A 23,498-nucleotide genomic window follows, 5' to 3' on the forward strand; every position below is an offset into this window, starting at 1 on the left:
TCCTTTTAATACGGATATACTGATGAAGACTTCAAAACTCACCAGTAATCTTTGGGATCTGATTTCTTCCACCAATTTACTTTAGGGTCATTTTCAGTGTAGGTGGATCTGCCTGGTTCTCAAAGTGACACCTTCTCTAAATATGAACGAGTTCAAATCGTATTCATTCCCAAGTGATGAAATTCAAGAATAGTACAGATGTGTGGAATATGCCAATACCTAAGGTAAAAAAGTAAATTAACAGGTCTTTACTAAGACAGTTAATAAACTAATGACAGTTTAGTAACTGTCTTTTTCATACTTCAGCAACTGCCTTGTGGTCCCTTCCCACAGGTCTAACAAAAGTCCTGTGAGTAAAGTAAAACCACAGAGTTACTCCGTGACGCATTTCCAACAACATGCAGGCTACAGCAAAAGCCCTATCAGGATTAGACCTCAACGGAATGTTGAGTTTAAAAAGCAAGTCACCAAATATCACTTATGTAAAATTTATAAATATACCAAACAATAAACTACATCAATGTTTCTCTTTTTTGGTTTTAGGAATCTCTTATTCTCCTAAAATTACTGAAGATCCAAAGAGATTTATTTCATTTGGGTGGCATGTATTAATTTTTTGTATACAAGAAATTAAAGCTGAAAAAGTTTTGAAACACGAGAATGCGAGTATTCATTTCCTTAGGCAGCAGAGCAGTTACACCTTTAGGTAGCTCCACTGTAGCCTCATGAAAGAATGAGAGTAAAAAACTTTCAAATAATGTCTTAATATTATTAAGTGAACATATTTTATCTTATTTCCCCCCAAAAGAATGAAACCATTTTATCTTGCTTTCATACTTTTGTGATCCAGGGATCACACTTTGAGAACCAATTCACAAATGGTTTAGAGATATATTCTATTTAATACATTTAGTAAAATCATAAAAACGTGTCTTGGCAGCGCACCCTTTATAAGCAAAGGCTAAGTTATGCTGCAATAACAAATAACGCCCCATTTTTTTCCCATCCTTGTATGTCACATATCCATCGGCCACAGCATGGCACCAAATCCTCTTCCCTCTGGAATCAAGTAGATAAAGCACATACTCTCAGAGTTTGCCAGGCCCATGGCACATGGAAAAGAAAAAGTGAAACCACTTCTGCTGAAAGAGACAAGGATCATTTATGCCCACATTTCCCCGGCCAAAGCAATTCACACAGCCAATCCGAATGGCAGCAAGGTGGAGAAACTCCTCCTCCCCCAGGGAAGGGCAGCAAATACTTTTCACAAAAAGTTGTCCTCCCCACACCAATGTCAAGGTTAGCTTTGGGTCGATAAGGAGGTAGGATGGGGTAATGACAATTTTTTAAGTAACAGTAATAAAATAATAGAGTAAAAGAAATCTTTATAAAAAATAGAATTCTGAACCAAAGCAAACAAATAAAAAATGGTACAAACCAGAGGTGTTCTCTTTGTGACTGCAATTGACTTGACCATACTCCTCAAAATGATTTTAAATTAGGCATCATTGGCTCAGCCATAGACATTATGACCCAATGGTAATGAGGCAGAGACTGTGCATGGCAATATAGCTTAGAGGAAAATAAAGGATCATTGTCTTTTTGATTGTTTTATTTTATTTCTCAGACGGAGTATCACTCTGTCGCCCAGGCTGGAGTGCAGTGGCGCAATCTCGCCTCATTGCAACCTCTGCCTCCCAGGTTCAAGCAATTATCCTACCTCGGCATCCGGAGTAGCTGGGACTATAGGCATGCACCACCACACTCGGCTAATTTTTGTACTTTTAGTAGAGATGGGGTTTCACCACGTTGGACAGGCTGGTCTCGAACTCCTGACCTCAGGTGATCCGCCTACCTTGGCCTCCGAAAGTGCTGGGATTACAGACATGAGCCACTGTGCCTGCCCAGATCATTGTCTTTGAATCTACACTTCCTGTCTTCAGTTTCTAACCATGGGTCATTAGCCACATCACTCAAGGTATCTATGCTTTGAAATGGTGATTATAATGATACTTGCCTTATAAGGTTTGATAGGTAAGTCTTATAAGAAAAGACTTGGTCTATCCAAGTGCTCAGAATAGTGCTTAACTTAGAGGAAGTCCTACTTAGCCCAACTTCTGAAGCAAGACACAGCAATTAAAGTTGTGACCTTATATATGTATGGAGAGGTGAGAATTTAGGTAACACTAACATGAGGATCTAATATTAATATGTGTCCAATTCCAACCTTGAATGAGAAAGGTAGAATTACTCAACCTGTTGGAATAACTAAGATTTCCCTGAATTTTTGTATCTGTGAGATACAGGTATGTTTTTCTGAGAGTAGCACTTTGGAGAAGATGGATAGGATTTGTGACAAAATCATGGGGGAGACATTATGACATTTTTTTCAAACATGTTGAAAACCAAACCATTAGCTCCCAGACTCCAAGGCCATGGTGACAGATGAGGTTGCTGAGAGGTTTTGCTGGTTTAACAGAATAGTGGGAGCTCTGCTTCTTGTTAGGGTATAAAAGGTTGTAAAAAGCTGTTGCTCGCAATATAACAATGAGGAAATCTTGATTTATTCCAATCATCACACATGACAACCATTAGAGACCTGAAAATGCAAAGAAGTCTAAACGCACAACATTCTAGGGAGGGACGAGCCCATCCAAGGCAATAAAAACCTGCAACTGCTTTTATCTCTGGGATGTGGTGGGAAGAACAAGCCAGCTATAAGCAGGGAGGACTTGGCTCTTGGCTGAGACAAGAAGAAACCAAAGAAATCTTGAAGGACCCTGTAGACCAGGCGTGATGGATTCAAACCCAGAAGCACCCCCAAAGTACACTCATCTACATGCCCCATAAATCCTTTCATTCAGACATTTCACCTCAAATACAGAGTGATGGCTGGGCTCCTGGGACAGGGTAAGATGGCAGAGAGAAGGAGAGGTCCTGTGGAGTCAGCAGCCGGGAGAGGCTGCAACACAGATTTCTTCCAAGGCACGGGAAGCTGGAAATGAGCGAGAAAGCTTAGGGAGACCTCAGAGTCTTAGCTCCCTATTCCTAATGAAAGGAGGGCCCTGGCTGCTACGTTTGAAATACATGAAACCTGTGGTAAACTGAAATTAATTAAACTGAAATTAATTAAATCTACAACCCAGACCAGAACCAGCTCATCTCCAGACTGATGGGAAAATAGAATTACACTGCTGTAAGTTTCTTATACATTTTTTATGAAGTTTCACAATACTATTCACAAATAGATTATAATAAGTTAAAAGTCCATGACCTCGAAAGACAACAGAAAAAAATCTCCAGATACTTTGAAATTAAATAGTACATCTGTAAATAGTCTATGGTCAAGAAGGAGAGCCAAGGAAATTTCAAGAGGTACACATAGAGTTGAATAAGAATAAAAAGACAATAGATCAAAATATGTGGGAAGTAGCTAATGCAGAACTGAGGGGGATCTTATAGCCTTAAATGCTTATGTTAGAAAAGAGGAAAGCCCTCAAAACTAAGTTTTTCCCCTCAAAAAACTAGAAAAATATTAGCCAAAGAAGCTCAAAGCAAGCAGAAGGAAATTATATAGGTGAGAACAGAAATCAACTAACCTGAAAACATAAAAATAGAAAACGTTAATAAAACAAAAAGCTGCTTCTTCAAAAATATCAATGTCACTCTAGCAAGACTGGCAAAATTAAAACAGAAGAGACACAAATCAACAATATCAGTAATGAAACTAACCACAAAGCCCATAACCATTAAAATGACAGAAAGGGAATATTAGAATCAATTTTATGCTCACAAATTTGACAATGTAGAAAAAAATGGATGAATTGCTCAAAAACCAAAAATTACCAAAATGCAACCAACATGAAATAGATAATCTAAGTGGTTGTAGTAAAGAAAACTATTTAAAAATGGGATTCATAATTTAAAAGCTCCTAAGTAACAACTTGCAGCTCCACTTCACCTCCCTGGAGAATTCTGCCAAATATTTAAAGAACTGACAGAAATTTTACACAATTTCTTCTAGAAAATAGAAGAGAAAGGAACACTTCATTAATTCATTTTATGAGGCTGACACCAAAACAAGACAGAAACAGTATCAAAGAAGAAAAATAGAGACAAACATTTTTTATAAACTTTGACACAAAAGCCATCAACAAAATATTAGCAAATACAAAAATGTACAAAAACGTTTTAAAATAGTGATCAAGTGTGATTCATTCCAGGAATGTAAGGTGAGTTTGATATTTGCAATCAATTAATGTAATCCGCCATGCTAACAGGCTAAAGAACGGAATGAAACAAAAATGAATTTGACAAAATTTAGTACTGACACATGCTAGAGACCCCCTGAATTAGGAATACAGAAGAACTAAGTGACCTTGATAAAGAACACCTACAAAATCCTACAGCTGACATTGCACTTAATGGTGACAAACTGAATGTTTTTTTTCTAAGATCAGGAGCAAGAAAGAATATCGCCTTTCAACACTTGTATTTAACATAGTATTGGAAGTTTTACCTGCCACAATAATGCAAGAAGAGAAAAGCAAAGACATGCAGAAGAGAAAGGAAAAGATAAGGCTACCTCCAATTGCAGATGACATGATCATCTTCGTAGAATATTCCAAGGAATATACAAAAATAAAGGTCTAGAACTAAAAGTCAGTTCAGCAAAGTTAACAGAATACAGTATCAACACAAAAAAATATTAATCACATTGCGTCCAGAGTTGGTTCCTTCTGGAGGGTTCTTGGTCTCGCTGACTTCAAGAATGAAGCTGCGCCTACCTTGGCGGTGAGTGTTACAGCTCTTAAAGATGGTGTGTCCCAAGTTTGTTCCTTCAGATGTGTCCCGAGTTTCTGCCTTCCTGTGGGTTTGTGGTCTCACTGACTTCAAGAATGAAGTCGGGGACCTCTGCAGCGACTGTTATAGCTCTTAAAGGTGGTGTGAGCCCAAAGCGTGAGCAGCAGCAAGATTTACTGTGAAGCGTGAAAGAACAAACGCTCCAAAAGGTGGAAAGGTGCCCCACCAGATTGCTGCTGCTGGCTGGGGTGGCCAGCTTTTATTCCCTTATTTGTCCCCACCCACGTCCTGCTGATTGGTCCATTTTACAGAGCATTAATTGGTCCATCTTACAGAGTGCTGATTGGTCCATTTTACATAGTGCTGATTGGTGCGTTTGCAATCCTTTAGCTAGACACAGAGCACTGATTAGTGCGTTTTTACAGAGTGCTGATTGGTGCATTTATAATCCTTTAGCTAGACGCAAAAAATCTCCAAGTCCCCACTCGACCCAGGAAGTCCAGCAGACTTCACCTCTCATTATTTCTGTATATTAAAAATGAGTATTAATTAATGAGTAGAAACCAAAATTAAAAACACAATACCATTTACAATTACTCCAAAGAAAATGAAGTACTTAGATATAAACGCAACAAAAAGTGTACAGTATCTGAATGCTGAACATGACAAAATACTAATGAAAGAAATCAGAGACCTAAATAAGTGGAGAGACGTACTATGCTCATTTAAAGACTCAACACGGTGAGTATACTTTCTCTCCAAATTGATCTATAGGTTTAATATAATTCCCTCCAAATCTAAGCAGGTTTTTGTAGATGTTAGCAAGTTTATTCTAAAGATTATATGGACAAGAACGGACCCTAGAATAGACAAAAAATAATCTTGGAAAATAAGAATAAAGTGACAGAAAACACTGTACCCGATGCTAAGACTTACTACATAGCTACAGTAATGGAGAAAGTGTAGTATTGATAAAGAAGCAAACATGTAAAATGGTGGAACAAATTAGTGAATTCAGAAATAGACCCACATAAATATCCTGAAGTGATTTTTGACATAGAGGCAAAAGCAACTCAATGGAAGAAGTAGTTCTTCCTCCAGAAGTAGATCCTTTGGAGCAATTGATATCTCAACCAAAACCTCATGCCATATATTATATATGTAAACATATATTATATATATTATTATTTATAATATATAATTATACAACCATATAATATATATAATTATACAACTATATAATATATATATAATATATGGTTGTGTTATTATATATTTATATATAATAATATATATAATATATGTTTACATATATAATATATATGTAAAAACTCAAAATGGATTACAGACTTAAATTTATAACTGTATAACTTTTAGGAAAAAAAGCAGGAGGAGATGTTTGGGATCTAGGGCTAGGAAAGACTTCTTAGGCACAAAAAGCACGATCCTTTAAAGAAAAACAACAAAAACTGGACCTCATCAAAATTAAAAACTCTTACCCTGCACAAGACCCTGTAAAAACAATGAAAATGCAGGCTACATATTGTGAGAAAATATTTGCAAAATACATATTCAAAAAAGTATTACCCTCTAGAATGTGTAAAGAATTCTCAAAACACAACAGTAAAAAAAGCAAAAATCCAGTTAGGAAAAAGCCAAATATATGAATAGACATTTCACTGAAAAGAGTATACAGATGGCAAATAAGCACATAAAACTGTTTAGTATCATTGTTTACCAGGGGAATGCAAATTAAAACCGCAATGAGATATCACTGTATAGCTATCAGAATGGCTAAAACAAAAAAACGTGACAACATCAAATGCTGGCAAGCATGCAGAAAAACTGAATCAGTTACTCATTGTTGGAAGGACTATAAATTAGTACAGTCACTCTAGGAAACAGTTTGGCAGCTTCTTATACAAGAACTATACAATTAGTCTATGATCTAGCAATTGCACTATTGGGCATTTATTCCAGAGAAACGATAACTGAGGTTCACATAAAAATCAGTACACAAATGTTTTTAGCAACTTTATTCATAATAACAAGAAAAACAAAATCTGGGAAACAATGTCCTTCAATAGGTCTGTGGTTTTTAAAAAATGTGGTACGTGCATACCATGGAATAATATTCAGCAATAAAAAAGAAGAAACTATTGATACATGTGACAATTTAGATAAATCTCCAGAGAGTTACAATGAGTGAAGAAAAAAAGCCAATTCAGTTACATACTGTATGATTCCATTTATATAACATTATTGAGATTTAAAAAAAATAACTGAGGCAGAGAACAGATTAGTGATTGCCAGGATTAGGAATGGGATCAATGTGGGAGGGAGTGAGTATTGTAATAAAAGGGCAAAGTGAGGGATCCCTGTGGTGGCACTCTTCTGTACCTTGGCTGAAGTGGTGGATACATAAACCCGCACATGTAATAGAACTGCACAGAGCTGAATACACACACCTGAACTCACCTAAGTGAGTACTATAAAACTGAAGAAATCAGAATAAGATCAGTGGATCGTATCAATGTCAATTTTCTGGCTGCCATGGTATAGTTTTGCAAGATGATTATATTTGAGAGAACCTAGGTAAAGCGTACACAGGATCTTTCTCTATTATCTCCTACAAATACACAGGAAGCTATCTCAGTATTGAACTGCATGGGAATTATCTCAAGACAAAATGTTTAGTAAGAATATATGTTGTAATTGGCAGAATACAGAGCACTTTTAGGGAGTGAAATCATTCTGTAGGATACTACAACGGTGGGCACATGTCGTTATGTATTTTCCACAACCTATAGAATGTATAGCACCAAGAGTGAACCCTAGTGTGAACTATGACTGGGAGTCACGATGGTGCGCTAAGGTAGGACCATCAGTTATAACAACTATACTACTAAGGTGCAGGAGGATGATAACGCGGGAAACTGTGCCTGTGGTGAGGATAGGGGAGGAGGGGTAGATAGGTGCTCTGTATTTCCTGCTCAGTTTTGTTTTGAATCTAAAACTAGTCTAAAAAAAATAAGTTCTATGTCTTAAGGAATGTTGTAATTTCAAGAGAAATATTTAAAAATACAGATATAACTAAAAACTCAATAGAAAAGACATAATAAAAATACATCATCCATCCAGAAAAGTCAGAAAACTAACGAAGGACAAAATGTCAGATGACACAAATAGTGACCAAATAGCAAGATGGTTGATATACACACATTTGCATCAAAAATTTCACTACAAGTAAATAGATTAAGCACTTCTTTAAAAATACGTCATAAAACAGGGTAAGTTGACCCAACAATATAGTGTTTTCAAGAGACCTGATTTAAATTCAAGGACACAGAAATGTTGAAAGAAAAAAAGATGAAAAAATACATCTTGCAAACACTAACCACGAGAAACCCAGTGTTTCTATGTTAATATCAGATAGGAAAGTTGTGTCATACGGCTTAATAGAAAACCACAAAATATTGCTGAAGAAAGTTGGTAAGAAAGCATATGATCTTCATACGTTCCTATTTCCTTTCCTTGAGTTCTTTGAACACACATATATATATGCTATACATATATGAGATATATATATGCTATATATATATATGTGGAAAATATATATATATATGGCAGTTTCTTTGGGGTGTTTGCCTGTCAAGTTTAACATAAAGTGCGAGAAATCCCAGGCTAACACATCACAAATGCCCACTGTTATTACTTGAAAGCAGTCTTTCTTGAATAAACTCATATAAATTTGTTGTACATCTCTGGCCGGTTTCCGAGTCCTGAAATGGATGGTTTTGACAAAAGTTTTGTTCAGTTGTAGTATTGCTTTTTTGGAGAGAATTTACCTTCCCCCTCACTCCGCCATTCTGGAAGACTCTGGTCCCGGTTTGGGTGCGCAGCCAACACCGTGACTGGCTCCAGGGCAGCTGATGCAGACGAACGGGAGAGCTCAGCAGCCCCCGACCTGCCTTCCAACAGGCACATTCACCAGAGCAGTCTGGGAACCAAAAGGACCCAAGCAGCCTGTAAAAGTCCAGCTCCCAAGGCAGTCATAATAAATGGTTTGGCCCTAATGAGGATTGCAGGAGCTTCTATAGATGAGCTGTACAACCTTCCCTGGGCTTGAAATCTGTGCTTCATTTACCATTTTTGTGAAACCTAGTATATAAATATCCACAGTCTTTCTTCACTTTAATGATGTGAGGAGGTGCTGCAGGAAAATGCAGTCTACTCTTTGAACAACGGTATTGACGGCCAGGTGTGGTGGCTCACACCTATAATCCCAGCACTTTAGGAGGCCAAAGCGGGAGCATCACTTGAGGCCAGGATTTCAAGAACAGCCTGGGCAACATAGCAAAATCTCGTCTCTACAAAAAGTTAAATTAGCTGGGCGTGGTGGCATGTGTCTGTAGTCCTAGCTACTCAGGTCGCTGAAGCAAGAGGCTCATTGGAACCCAGGGATTGTAGGTTCCTGTGACCTATGATTGTGCCACTACAGTCCAGCCTGGGTGACAGAAGGAGACGCTGTCTCTAAAAAATAAATAAATAATAAATAAATAAATAAGTTATTGAGTGTGTCATGTTACTTTAAGGGCATTTTTAGCAACATAAAGAAAAGCTCAGCCAGGTGGGGTGGCTCACACCTGTAATCCCAGCACTTTGGGAGGCCAAGGCAAGTGAATCACTTGAAGCCAGGAGTTTGAGACCCGTCTAGCTAACATGTGAAACCCCATGTCTACTAAAAATACAAAAATTAGCCAGACATGGTGGTGCATGGTGGTGCATGGTGGCACGTGCCTGCAATCCCAGCTACTTGGCTACTTGGGAGGCTGAGGTGTAAGAATCACTTGAACCCAGTGGGTGGAGAGCCGAGACACACCATGGCATTCCAGCCTGGGTGACAGAGTGAGACTCTGTCTCATTTAAAAAAAAAGAAGAAGAAGAAGAAAAGAAAAAGAAAACCTCAGTTTGAACTTCGCGAGACCACTAAAAGATTTAAGTTTTACAAATTATTTATTAGAAGTCTTTCTAAATTTTGAGAGAAATCACAGTTCATTAATATATTAGTTAATATATCTTGTTAAATTCAGATTTAATTGTGCTACAGTTCAGATTTCTGCTGTTAACTCTATGGTACATCATAGATGATTTTATATCCTTAATAATCTAGAATAAACTGAGTGGGTAATATATTTATGGCTACTTGGGATGGGGGATTGGAGCCTACTTTAGCCATTTCAAATGGTCAGAGAAATTTAAGGTTGAGTGGTTAGTGTATCATTATGATTGTGATTTATTTGATCCTAAATGATTACTTGGGTACTCAGCCTCAATTGTAGCATTCTTTCTAGGAGTAAAATACGATTTACCATCCAATTTTAAAAATGCAATTTCTGAAAGCAATGCACAGTAAAAACAAAACAAAACTGGAGTGCCTTTAATTTTTTGATAAACTATATTTATTAATGTTTCTCCATATTCAATGGGATATGCTTATGCTACATAACAAGTATAATATAAACAGATGGTGGTTTCTTTTAATACCCTATCTTGACTCTTTGGATAGGCACAAATTTTCTGCATCACGATAAGGACTGGAAAGGCAATATGCTTGCTTCCAGTTTCACCCCCAAGATATAGCAGCTGGAATCTCACACTCACCTTTACAACAAAAACAAAAATACTGAACAAACGACCAAGGAATGATTCCCTTAACCCACCAGAGAACTGATAACTGAGGCCAAGCCACTAAACTAAAATGTACACAGGCTACCACGGGGAGAAACAGGACCCCCACATTTATTTTTCAGGGGCAGATAGTAACAGATACCATAGGAGCCATTAGGGGACTAGTGTAGGGATGTGAAGTGCCTGGGGGCTGTGGACAGAGGAAAGTTGCTACTCTGACAGGTCCCCCCAGCACCTGACAAGGAAGCCCACCAAGTACTCATAGGGATGACTGGGGAGGTTCCTGGAAAAGCTTTCCTCATCCTCGTAATACTGACTGAGGAATGAGAGGGCTGCAACTGATAAAATTCTACCTAGAAATATCTCCTCTATCTCCCCTATGATACCAAAGCCAGTCTACAAGGGAACCAACAAGAAAAACTGTAGCTTGGGGCTCTCGTAAAAATCCACTTTAGGTGGGAGAGGGAACAAGAAAATAAATAAAGCTCCACCCTAAAAAGAGGAGCAGAAATACTGCTAGACATCACATTCCAAGTGGAGGTGAGGCTGTAACAATTGTGCAAGGCATACTCCCAAGACCTAGGTTCATGTGCCGGAAACTGAAGCTAGGGATGTAGATATTGCCGTAACTGAAAGGCAAAGAGTAAAAATTACTAAAGACAATCAAACAAAACAGGTGTTTCAAGAGCTGTGCAACAGTATCACTCTCATATACAAATGATTGGAATCCCAGAAGACCGGAAAAAATGGAGCAGGAAAGAAGACACATTTGAAGACGTAACAATTGGGCAATTATGATTTTTCAAAAATAGTGACAGACCCCAAACCACTGACCCATGAAGCTCAGAAAATATCAAGCAGAATAAATACCCCAAAAAAAGAGTCGTACCATATTCAAAGAACTGAAAACCAAAGACAAAGGGAAATCATGAAGGTTCTACTTCAATTTTAGTTTCCATCATTTTCACATAGTTTTAAAAAGTATTGTAGTGTTATGCACACAAGGAAGGTACCAATTCCAGGGCAGCTAAAGGGTTGGATCTTGGACTTAAATAGACCATTTTCTATTTGGCAAAGGTTGAGCTCTGCGATCTTCATTCACCTCACTTTCATAGACACAATTATGTTAACTTTTTGAACTTTTTCCTCCTTGATTTGTTCAAATTACTGATTTCAAACACTCTCAATCTCTTCCAAAAGCTTTTTGTGTCACTGAATGATCAAAAATAAAGTCAATTTTTTAATGCTTTTGAGGCACTAGCAAAAGTTTGTTAAACCATACTCTCAGTTTTTCTCAGGGGTGTGCATTCCTGACAGTGATTTTCTCCATTTTAGCAGTGTTTGCTCTCTGGATAGGCTGACACTTCCCAAATCATTCATTCATGGTTCCTTTTTGCTTAATAGTTATTTTCTGAATGTATCTCTCTCCTCTCACGTTTTATCATAAGCAACAAGATGAGTTTAGGTTGTGCCTTCAACACTTGGTTTGGAAATCTCTTCAGCTAAATGACAAAGATTGTTATATATGTTATTCATTTCATATAACTGCAGGGCACAATTTTACTAAGCTCTCTGCCAATACATAACACGGATCCCCTCTCTTCAGTTCTCAGTAGCATTTCTTTGTTGTTGTTGTTGTTGTTGTTGTTGTTGTTGTTGTTTTGAGATGGAGTCTCCTTCTGTCGCCCAGGCTGGAGTGCAGGAGTGCAGGGGCGCCATCTCGGCTCACTGCAAGCTCTGCCTCCCAGGTTCACGCCATTCTCCTGCCTCAGCCTCCCAAGTAGCTGGGACTACAGGTGTCTGCCACCATGCCTGGCTAATTTTTTGTATTTATAGTAGAGACGGGGTTTCACCATGTTAGCCAGGATGGTCTCAATCTCCTGACCTGGTGATCTGCCCGTCTCGGCCTCCCAAAGTGCTGGGATTACAGGCGTGAGCCACTGCGCCTGGCCCTTCAATAGCATTTCTTTATTTTCTGCTAAGTCCTCACAGGCAGCATTCTCAAAGTCCAGTCTGTGAAATCTCTCCACATTTCTACAGTATGCTTGTGGTGATGTGGCCACTCTCTAAGAGAATTTACGGTTTCTCTACCATGTCTTTCACTTCCTTCTGAATTCTCACTACCAGAACCCTTAAAATATGTATCTTTACTGTCTGTGGAAGGCAATGTAGGCCTTTTCTATCATGCTTCCCAAAATGGTTTCAGCCTCTGCTCACTGCCCAATTCCAAATTCATGTTCACATTTTTAGGAATTTATTGTAACAGGACACCACTTCCAGGTACTGAATTCTATATTCTTCTTTTTAATTTTTTTTCTTTTTGGAGACAGAGTCTCACTCTGTCACCCAGGCTGGAGTGCAGTGGTACAGTCTTGTTTCACAACAGCCTCTACCTCCTGGGCTCAGGCCATCTCCCATCTCAAGCCTTCTGAGCAGCCAGGGTGCATGCCACCAGGCCCTGCTAATTTTTGTATTTTTTGTAGCAATGAGGTATCGCCATTTTGCTCAGGATAGTCTCGAACTCCCGGGCTCAAGTGATCCTCCTGCCTCAGCCTCCAAAAGTGCTGGGAATACAGGTGTGAGTCACTGTGCCCAGACTGTATTCATGTTTTTATGTCGCCATCTTGACATATTCATAGATATATCACCATGGGGTTAGAATCATGGGGAACCAACATTCTGCCTTCCATACTGTCACTCTTACTAGGATCCAAGTCAGAGCTCTGAATATACCATTATAATTAGCCAAAGCCTAATCCGCAACTAAAGTGATACAGCACTTCAATATGGCAGGTAATGCTGGCCAAAGAGGAGCTCATGGAAACAAGACTAGATGTACTCAACAGAATCTCAAACTGGACCACTAGAGGAAAGAGTGGAGAAACCCCCTCAAGGATTTTCCAAAGAGGGTGAATTACACTGTTTATTTGCTTTTGTTGTTGTTCTGGTTAGGCCAATTTAATGATCCAAGATTGACTGTTATGGATAATCACATTTTATATTACAGACTACAATGTGCTAATTAAAATATTAATTGTTAATTAATCAAAGCATTATAGAGCCTATGAAATTATATAGTGTTCTGAAATTCACAGAGTGCTTATATAGGACAGATATGAGACTAGCATATGTAAGTATGGCTGGAACAGTATTTAAAATACTGAAATACATCTTTTTAAACATTTTGTTTCATTTCACAGAAGGGGATCTAAGGCAGGTAGAAAAATGAGGTAGTTCCTGCTTTTTTCCTCCTTGCTGCTCCCTCCAAAACCCACACGCATGCACATGCACGCACACACACACGCACACAATTGCTGCAAACCACTGCATTTACAGGATTTTTTACACCTCAGGTGGGCCTGATAGTTTCTAATAAACATACTTGCCATCTATTTTTGGATCTCATCACCCTAATGAAAGGATCACAGAATGCTTCACAGCCAATTACCTGGTGCAAGATAAATGCATGTATTTATTCATTCCCCATAATGATGATTAAGAAGGAGTTCATTTCACTGTAATCTTGCAGGTGTTTAAAATATAAATGAACTGACTGCAATAAGAAGTGCCCATAACCTCACCTAAGGAAAATGCCATCCTAGATAATGCTCTCTTGTCCAATCCTATTCACATGAAATCACTTTTCTATTCCTTCAAATCTCACTAACAGGATGAAATAAAGCAGATGCCAGACAGATACCACTCAAAGGGGACTGGCTCTCTCTTTTGCATCTGAGAAGCCCAAACCCCTAATCTATTCTCTATCCTGGTTTTTCCTTTTCCCTGATGCTTTGTTTCCCTAATGCAGTTTCATTAGACTGCATTTGATATTTATTTCTCCAGAGCAGAAGTAGTGTATTCCCACAGAAAAGATTTGTCTAAATACATCTACTGTTGAGGCTCTCTACTGGGAGAAAAATTTTAAGCAGTGATGTGTGTTTATGGATATACATGTTTGTAATCTTATCTTCGTGGAGGCCTGTTGAGAATTCCTGAGGCACTTACTGAAAGACTTCCTTTCCTAACATCATTATTGCTTATTTGCTCCAGATGGATGTCCTGGGAATGAGCAGCTTGGAGAGCCATGTACCATGTGTCACCCCTAGGTAACTGGTCTCCTTGTCCAGGCTCTCAGGCATGGGTGAACAGCATGCTCAGCTGGGCCTATCACATTCCACATGGCAGAGCCTTAACGTAGCCAGTTGCAAAAAAGTACAGTTTAATGGAAATAGAAACCACACTCATGCTTAGCCTTGGTTGTTAGTGTTTTGAGAAGACAGGATTTAAGTCTTTCCCAACAGGGGCATGACAAGCACTGCCTTTGGGGGTCAGTGAGGCTTCAGCTGGGCTGCTCCCCACCTGTGCACCGCTCTGGAAACATTCCCTACATCCAGCCCATAGACTCTGACTCTGGCCTCTTTGCACCCAGGTTCCACAATGCATGAGGAAACTCTGAGAGAGGTATGTGATGGAAACGTAATAAATTTAGCACTTACTTAAAGTGTGATTTGATCTAGCAAAAATATTTCCCAAATGTTGGTGACCATGTTTTGGCCACAGGAGGTGCTATGGGAGGGTCTTATCTTCATTCTCTCCTCTCCGCAAAACATGACAAATAATTGGCTTTGCAATCAAATGCACCAATGAGGAGGGAACGCAGCAGGGAAATAGGGTCAAGGTGTAGGTGTAACTGGTGAATACTATATTTTTCACCTTTTATTTTATGACTATGTTGTAAAATATTAACAAAATATAAGATATCTATTTTTGAATGCTTACAAATGTGTGTATATATTTCAGATATATAAATATATGTATACACAATATATGCTATTAAATATATATTTAATAGTATTATTTAAATTGCAACTGATCCTTGAGCAACATGGGGGTTGGAGCTCTGACCCTCTGCTTAGTTGAAAATCCACATATAACTTCTAACTCTCCAAAAACTTTGCTAATAGCCTACTGTTGACTATAGCCTTACTGATAATGTAAACAATCAATTACCCCATATTTTGTGTCATATGTATTATATACAATATTTTTACAATGAAGTAAGTTAGAAAAAATGTTACTAAGATAATCTTAAGGAAGAAAAACTATATTTACTGTTCGTTACAAGGAAGTGGATCATCATAAAGGTCTTCATCTTCATTGTCTTCACATTGAGTAGGCTGAGGGGGAGGAGGAAGAGGAGGGATTGGTCTTGCTGTCTCAGGGGTGGCAGAGGCAGAAGAAAATCCATGTAGAAGTGGAACTCTACTGAAAATCTGTGTAAAAGAATTTTTCTTCATGGGTCATGTTGTTCAAGGGTCAACTGTAGTGATTACATTTTTATTTAAACACAAAATAGTTGAACATTCAGTTAAACAACTCTAACACAAGTGAAAGTGGTTAAGGGCAGTACCTCAGAATTTCTTTTTAATACGCTCGATGTTTATTTTACATTCAGGTGGTACACGCGCAGGTTTGTTACCTGGTATATTGTGTGATGCTGAGGTTTGGGATATGATGCCCTCCCCTAGGTACTGAGTATAGTCCCCAGTGCGTAGTTTTTCAATCCTTGCTCCCTCCCTTCCTTCCTGCCTCTAGGAGTCTGCAGTGTCTATCCTTCCAATCTTTATGTCCATGAGTACCCAATGTTGGGCTCCCACTTATAAGTGAGAACACGTGGTATCTGGCTTTCTGTTCCTCCTGCAGACATTTTTGTTTTGTTTACACAACTGATTTGCACAATAGTTCTCTGTCCGTGGCAAGAAGAAGTCCCTGTGATCCGGCCAGCAGCATCCTCAGCCTTCTACATTGAATTATCGCTTCACCTCCACCTCAACATCATGTGAATTCTCAACACTTTGTAATTCCCAAGCTTATCCAGCGACTTTCATGTTACTGATCCTCTTACTGATAAGACCTTTTTCCTCCTTGCCTAATATCAAATTGCCATTCTCCTTTCAAAGACCTGCTTGGGGGTCAGTTTCTCGCAACTTGATGCTCCAACAAGTCTCCTTCAGGGCTGCTCCCCGCTCCACCTCATGTCCCGCAAACATCTACTCCACTGAGCACAACGCATTTTGAATATGTAGTCACTCATCTGTCTCTACCGCCAGAAGTCTGGTTCAGAGCCTGGTACACAAAAAAGTGCCCTGTGGATATTTGTGTCAATCAATCTATGGGCCCAGGGTGACTTACTCATAGGATAAAGCAAGGAGCTCCTGCTGTGGGACCTGAATTTATCACCTCTGCCAAGTGGGGCCTTTGCTGCTGACTTTCTGATTTCTTCTCATTTAGAACCAAGGCATTGTCTGGTCTTTTCCTCAAGCTAGTCACCTGAGGTGGCTGCAGGCGAGCCAGAGGCATCCCGTAAGCTTCGTAACTCTATAGGCTCAAGTGTCTTGCTCCTATCTGGGCATTGCAATGTCAGGACTAGAAGCAGTGCATGAAACAGGCCTCATCAGTGCTTTCCCAGTGCAGATCTCGACTATAAAGTAGCTAACAATACTAACATAATTAATTAACATATGAGCACCTCTTAAACAATTGGCACATCTGGGACTTCACACTGCTGGGAAGAAGGGACAGCTTAGAAGAGCGTGCCCAGTGATCCCTCCTCTGAATGCTGCTCCTGACTCTGTCCCTCTATCATCTTCTGCCCACAGGCCCATGCTAGCCCCAGCGTCTTCCAGGCACAATGGTGGATGTGCCTGGATGGATGTTGGAGCAAGAACACCAACACTCCCTCAGGCTTCTCCAAGGCCACCCTAAAACCTGAATGAGTTCTGCATTCTCAAGCCCCTTCACACTTGTCCCAAAAAGTCTATGTGGCTGCACCCAGAACCCACCCCCTGCCAGGATCCCCACAGGCCAGCATGCCTACCACTCCACCCACTGAGCAGCCCAGGCAAGTGGTCTGCTCTCAGGAGTACGCCTCAGTAGCTGCCACTCTCGCCCTGCTAGCTTGCCACTCTCTTTCCATTGCCTTCCCTCCTCTGCCTTCTGGGTATCCAGACTTCCTCAGCTCTGCCGCCACTCAGCTCATATCAGTCTCGCTGTTCATCTATCCCCAGTCCTCATTCAAGTGGAACTGAACATCTCATTCTAAGAACCCTTTTGATTTTAGTATCTCCATAGCCTCAAAAACTACCTGAATACCAGAACACTGCTGAGCAGTAGGGATGCTTCCCAAGGTGCTGTTATCATCCCCAGGTTGCACATGGGGAAACTGAGGCAGAGAGCTAAATCTCCCCAAAGTCAAATAGCTGGCAGCTGGCCAAGCTAGCACCCATGTGCTCAGCCACTTCCAGTGGTTCATTGCCCAGGTGATTGGCTGCTGGTATGGCAAGAATGAGGAAATAGGAGGGCTTCTCCCTGGCTCTGCAGGAAATCCCAGCTTATCCGGGAGTGTGGAGCTGAGTGGTTCCATACCTCTAACATTCTTGTCTTTGTGCATAAGAGATTTTTACTTCCCAGTGAATGATCAACAAGGGAAAGTTGTGGGATACTGCTTATTGACTTCTTCCTCAAGTCAAGGTACCAAGAGGGTGACAGAGCAAAGCTGAGAGCCAAGAGGACACATTTTTCCCAAGTTACTTAGAATGCATGTTAGCAAATGTGTGCAGACTATGGAGAGGCCCACGGAAGAACTGAGCCTCCTCTTAGCAGCCAGCACCAGCTTGCCAGCGATGTGAGTGGCTGCCTTGAAATTGGACCCCCTGCCCCAGCCCAGCCTTCAGATGATGTGGTGCCAGCCGACAGCCGAAATACAACCCCATGGGAGACCCTGAGCTAGAGGGTTCCAGCCAAGCCACATGTGGATCCTGACCCAGAGGAAGTATGTAAGGTGATAAATGGTTGTTTTAAGCTGCTAAATTTTGGGGTAATTTGTTACGCCAAGATAGATAACTATACTAATATTATGTTTTGCATGTATTATCTCCTATATTATGGTTTAGTCTCTTTAAAATGATGACTCAAATATATGACTTTGCATCTAGTACAGTGGCTGAAATCTGATAGATCTTCCAGAAATGTTCATTGCATACATGAATAACTGAATGAATTTACGATCAACTTCAGGGCTGATTTTATTCATCAAACATTTATTCAGAACCTAATTGAAGTCAAGCATTGACCTAGGCGCTGGGGACATGTATGAGTTGGGGACTGCCAGCGGCCCATTCTGGGATGAGACTCTAAGCGTGCTCATAGTCATCCTACCCAAGGGTGGGGAGGGTGAGTGCTCACCTACCCACTCCCCACCAGCTTCTCTGGCTGAGGGCTGCTTCTGGACCCTGACATTCTGGCTTGCCTTGTGTGTGGTTCAAGTGTACACCCAACACCAGCACACAGCATTCAGGCAAACAGCCTCAGGTGTGTGCGGGAAGCGGCCTTTGGACAGGCAGGGCACCAGCAGCATCTGCTGTGGCATGAAATGTAAAACCAGGGCTCAGAATGCAAAGGAATTATAATAATAAAATGTAAAAGAGAAAGAGTCAAAGTATGTTTCTATACATGTGAATGTGGTCACTGCCTGGTGGACTGTGGAAGGTGTCACAGGAAGTTACGTTTGAAGTGGTGCTGCAGAGTGAGCAAAAATTTGCTGGTGGCCTGGCCCGGTGACTCACGCCTGTAATCCCAGCACTTTGGGAGGCTGAGGCGGGTGGATCACCTGAGGTCAGGAGTTCGAGACCAGCCTGGCCAACATGGTGAAACCCATCTCTACTAAAAATATAAAAAAACAGCTGGGCATGGTGGCGGGCACCTGTAACCCCAGTTACTTGGGAGGCTGAGGCAGGAGTATCGCTTGAAACCAGAAGGTGGAGGTTGTGGTGAGCCAAGATAACACCATTGCACTCCAGCCTGGGCTACAAGAACTAAACTCTGTCTCAAAAAAAAAAAAAAAAAAAATGTGCTGAGAAAGCAAACAAGGAAGATGTGCGAGGACGAAAGAGCCACACATACCAAGGCACGCAAGTGTGAGCACTCATAGTGTGTCAGGAAACAGGAAATGTCCGCCTGTACCTGGGACCTCAGTCACACAGGAGCAAGGAACACATGAAAAGCTTTCAGCCAATACCTCATTCGCTTTGGAGGTATTTCCTGGTAGCAGAAGCACTGCTACTAGCAGGCAAGCTGGACCCTCCGTGAGGATTACAGTCTGCACTTTTGAGGCTCCCAACCTCCCAGCATTTAAAGCATCCCTAACACTCCCAACCATCCCAGGAAGCAGCGTCTTGTACCACATGAGATCCTGGCCACGGGTAAATTAACCCAGGGGTCCGCCCCTGCTGGAGTGAGGGAGAATCAGGCTGTTTGTTTGTGGCTGTTGCACAACTGACACCATTTTCTATATTGGGAGCTGTTATGAACTAAATGTTTGTGTCCCCTCAAAGTTCACTCGTTGGAGCTCTACTCCCCGATGTTATCAGGAGGGAGGACCTTTGGGAAGTGATTAGGTGAATCACTAAAGTCCTGAGAGTGGTGCTGTCAGGAGAGGATTCGTGCCTTTGTAGGAAGAGACTGCTCTTGCTCTCTGTCTGCCATGTGAGATTCAGTGAGAAGGCAGAGGTCTGCACCCCAGAAGGCGGCCCGCACCAGAACCGGACCCTGCTCTGCCCCGTTCCCAACCCCTAGCCTCCAGAACTGTGAGAAATACGTGTCTGTTCTTTAAGCCCCCTGGTCCATGGTGTTCTGTTACGGTAGTTTGCGCAGACTAAGACAGAGACTCTGCAGAAATTCTGGTCTCAGAGAGGCAGGGCTTTGCTTTCTATCGCAGAAACCAAGAGGGTTCAGACATTCCTGCATTTAGCCCCAGAAGCCAGGGCAAGGTCCGTGAGATGTGAGTCTGCAGAGAACATTAATGTGCAGAGGCAGTTTTGAGGTGACACTGATGCCTGGGGACCTGAAGCATCATCCTGGCCCCCTGCTAGAGTGAGGATGCCTGGGGATCAGGTAATCAACGCAGACCAAGCCCACTCACACGGGCGCTGCAGGAATTATACTGATAGGACATTCCTGGTAGCAGTCCTCATTCAATGCATGTCCATTCTTATGTTTTTTTGTTGTTTGTTTGTTTTGTTTTGTTTTTTGTTTTTGTTTTGTTTTGTTTTTTGAGACAGAGTTTCCCTCTGTCACCCGGGCTGGAGTGCAGTGGCGCGATCTCGGCTCACTGCAAGCTCCGCCTCCCGGGTTCACGCCATTCTCCTGCCTCAGCCTCCAGAGTAGCTGGGACTACAGGCGCCGCCACCACACCCAGTTAATTTTTTGCATTTTTAGTAGAGACAGGGTTTCACCATGTTAGCCAGGATGGTCTCGATCTCCTGACTTTGTGAGCCACCCGCCTCAGCCCCCCAAAGTGCTGGGATTACAGGCATGAGCCACCGCGCCCGGCCATTCTCATGGTTTCATTGTCTGGTAGTGACTTGTGGGCTTCTCAGAAGAGATCCCTTCTCATGCATAAGGGTGAGTGACTTTGATCTAACCCAGTTCTTCTAAACTGAAGATTTGCTTTCTCTCCATGTTGACATCCATGAGCAAATGTCACATCCCCTGATAGCCCTTCTGCCAGTGGGCACGGAAATGTCTCTTTGAGCTTCCACATTCACTGCAGGCTTCATGCTGGGTGGAGGGAATTGTTACCGCCTTAGATCTATAGACGAGATCATTTCTTATTTGGGGATTTATAGGTACAGCAGAAGAAAATCGTTGTGATTTGAAAGTCTAATGGATTTATTTATTTTTGTTGATGGTTTTGCACAGGGATTTAAAAGTATGGTAATTTTATGTGTCTTTGTATTGTTTTTTAAAACAGTTGTTTTTACAGATTTTTTTACAGTTTTTGTTTTGTTTTGTTTTACAGTTTCCATAGCAGTAAAATATTCACTCCATAGCGAATTTTTGTTAAAGTTTTCAGCTGCAGGTAGAAACAGATTACATCTATTTGTACTGTAAAAGCCTGGCAATAAAGTTTACTCCCAATAATATCTCTTTTTTTAAGGTGCTTAACACTAGCTCTAAAGAATAAATGAAAGAAAGTATTAGGACATGAATCCCAAAGTTTCCAAGAAATGCAGCTCTATGTGTATACAACATAAGTTATTATTATTATTTTTTTTCTTTTTTTTTTTTGAGACGGAGTCTCGCTCTGTCACCCAGGCTGGAGCGCAGTGGCGCGATCTCAGCTCACTGCAAGCTCCGCCTCCCGGGTTTACGCCATTCTCCTGCCTCAGCCTCCCGAGTAGCTGGGACTACAGGCGCCCGCCACCTCGCCCAGCTAGTTTTTTGTATTTTTTAAGCCCCTTCCACCAATGGCAGAAAGGAAATTCCAAGGAACGTAGGTCTCCCTCGCACACACATGCACACAGGCACGTATGCGCGTATCTTGTCCCATCTGCCACCACGTGTGGCTATTTTGGATGGCTCCTTGGTGCCATGACCTAGGGGTGGCTGGGGTTGGGTGTCTGTCTCACCATCTCCTGTCTGTCATCCCTGAGGCTGCATCGTCAGGGTGAACGTTGGTGTGTGCAGGGTGAGGCTCAGTCTCCTCTTGTTCCCGGGTGCAGAGCCCCTCCAGTACAGCATCCTCCCAGCGATTTCAGGCCACTCCTAGAGGTCTGGAAGGAGCCCTCTGCAGCCTGTGGCACTCTGCGGCCACAGGGGACATGGGAGGACTCAGGTGCCTGACTCCTGACAAAGTGGAAGTATTTTACTGCTTCCCAGGTGACTCTGGAGTGGGAAGGAACTCATGATACTGTGTGTGTCCGGTAGTCCAAGTGGCAGGATAGCCAGCGCCTTCTCCGCACTGGGAGAAGGGAGGGCACTCAGGGGAAGTGAGGTTAGCTCCACCTTTCCGCCACGCCTCTCCACTGTCTCCACCTTGTGCTCCCTGCTAGGGTTCAGGTGTTGGGGAGAGCTCTGCACATTTTCCTCGGTCTCTTGACTCCACTTCTCGCTTTTTTCTCTGACATTCTTTCATCCCTTCCCCAACCCAGGAAAACATCATCTGTTTTTCAGGGTGAGGAAAACGAACTCAGTATGAAGGCATGTTGTTTCTCAGGGCCCAGCTTTTGAAATTCAAAATGCTTTCCTTTCAGACTCTTGCTTCAAACTTGAATCTCAAAAGTCTAATGCTGACAAAATTAAAAGTAGACTCTGAAATGCCAAGTCTCTCTCTATGCTCTACTGTGCATGTTATTTGCAGGAGGTGCTGACTGATGCCTCAGCGGGGCAAGGCGGGACACTTTGGACACACTGTGGAAAAGAAATCTGTTGTTTCTGAGTATCAACAATCAACATACTACCTACTGCAGAGGTATATACTGAAATGCCATTGGAAAGGGGCTTTTTGTCTCTATTAGCTTTATTGGTAGCACTAATGACAAATAGAGTTTTGAATTGCTGAAAATCACAGGCTAAGTTACTTTAAGGGACCAGGTTTCATCCTGAAGTCTTGGAGCAGCTCCCCGGAGTGGCCAGTCCTGACTGCACAGTCATGTCGGTGGCTTCAGGGGGACATTTTAGAAGCATGAGGCTGGCTAGGCCGGTTGGAGGGAAATGGAAGGACCTGAAGAAGTGTAGCATGAGTGTTCTCTTTGTGTGGTCTCTGTTCTTCTCCCCCTGCAGAGAGGCACCGTGGAGGGCAAAGGCTTTGCCTGGGTCCCCCTTTCTCTGGGTACCCTCCATGCAGGGCTCCCAGAGACTATTGTGGACACTGGGGGAAGACAGTGGGTTCACCCGGACCCAGTTCCTCCTAACTTCCTCACTCTGCCCACATACGGCCCCTCAACCCTCTAACTCCCTTCAAATTTAGACATCAAGATTTCTGTCTTTCTTCTATTCCTTAAGAGATAAGCTGATGCAATAGTTCAACCCGAAGCATTTCCACACTGCCTCATACCGCTCTGCGCTGCGGTTGCATCTTAACGTGGAGCGCGTGGAGCCCCCTTGCTTCACCTATGGGATGAATTTCTGTGGATGCTGGAAGGCACCTGGGCTTATCAATATTT

General features: G+C 41.7%; 1 non-coding gene across 1 annotated transcript; it reads right to left on the bottom strand.

Moving 5' to 3' along the window:
• Positions 1-307: 307 nt before the first annotated feature.
• Positions 308-440, bottom strand: LOC114680008 (small nucleolar RNA SNORA18). The gene has a single exon (XR_003732085.1). It is a non-coding gene; the product is annotated as a small nucleolar RNA SNORA18 (small nucleolar RNA).
• Positions 441-23,498: the final 23,058 nt, after the last annotated feature.

The sequence above is a fragment of the Macaca mulatta genome, chromosome 7 (assembly GCF_049350105.2).
Source record: "Macaca mulatta isolate MMU2019108-1 chromosome 7, T2T-MMU8v2.0, whole genome shotgun sequence".
Taxonomy (NCBI): domain Eukaryota; kingdom Metazoa; phylum Chordata; class Mammalia; order Primates; family Cercopithecidae; genus Macaca; species Macaca mulatta.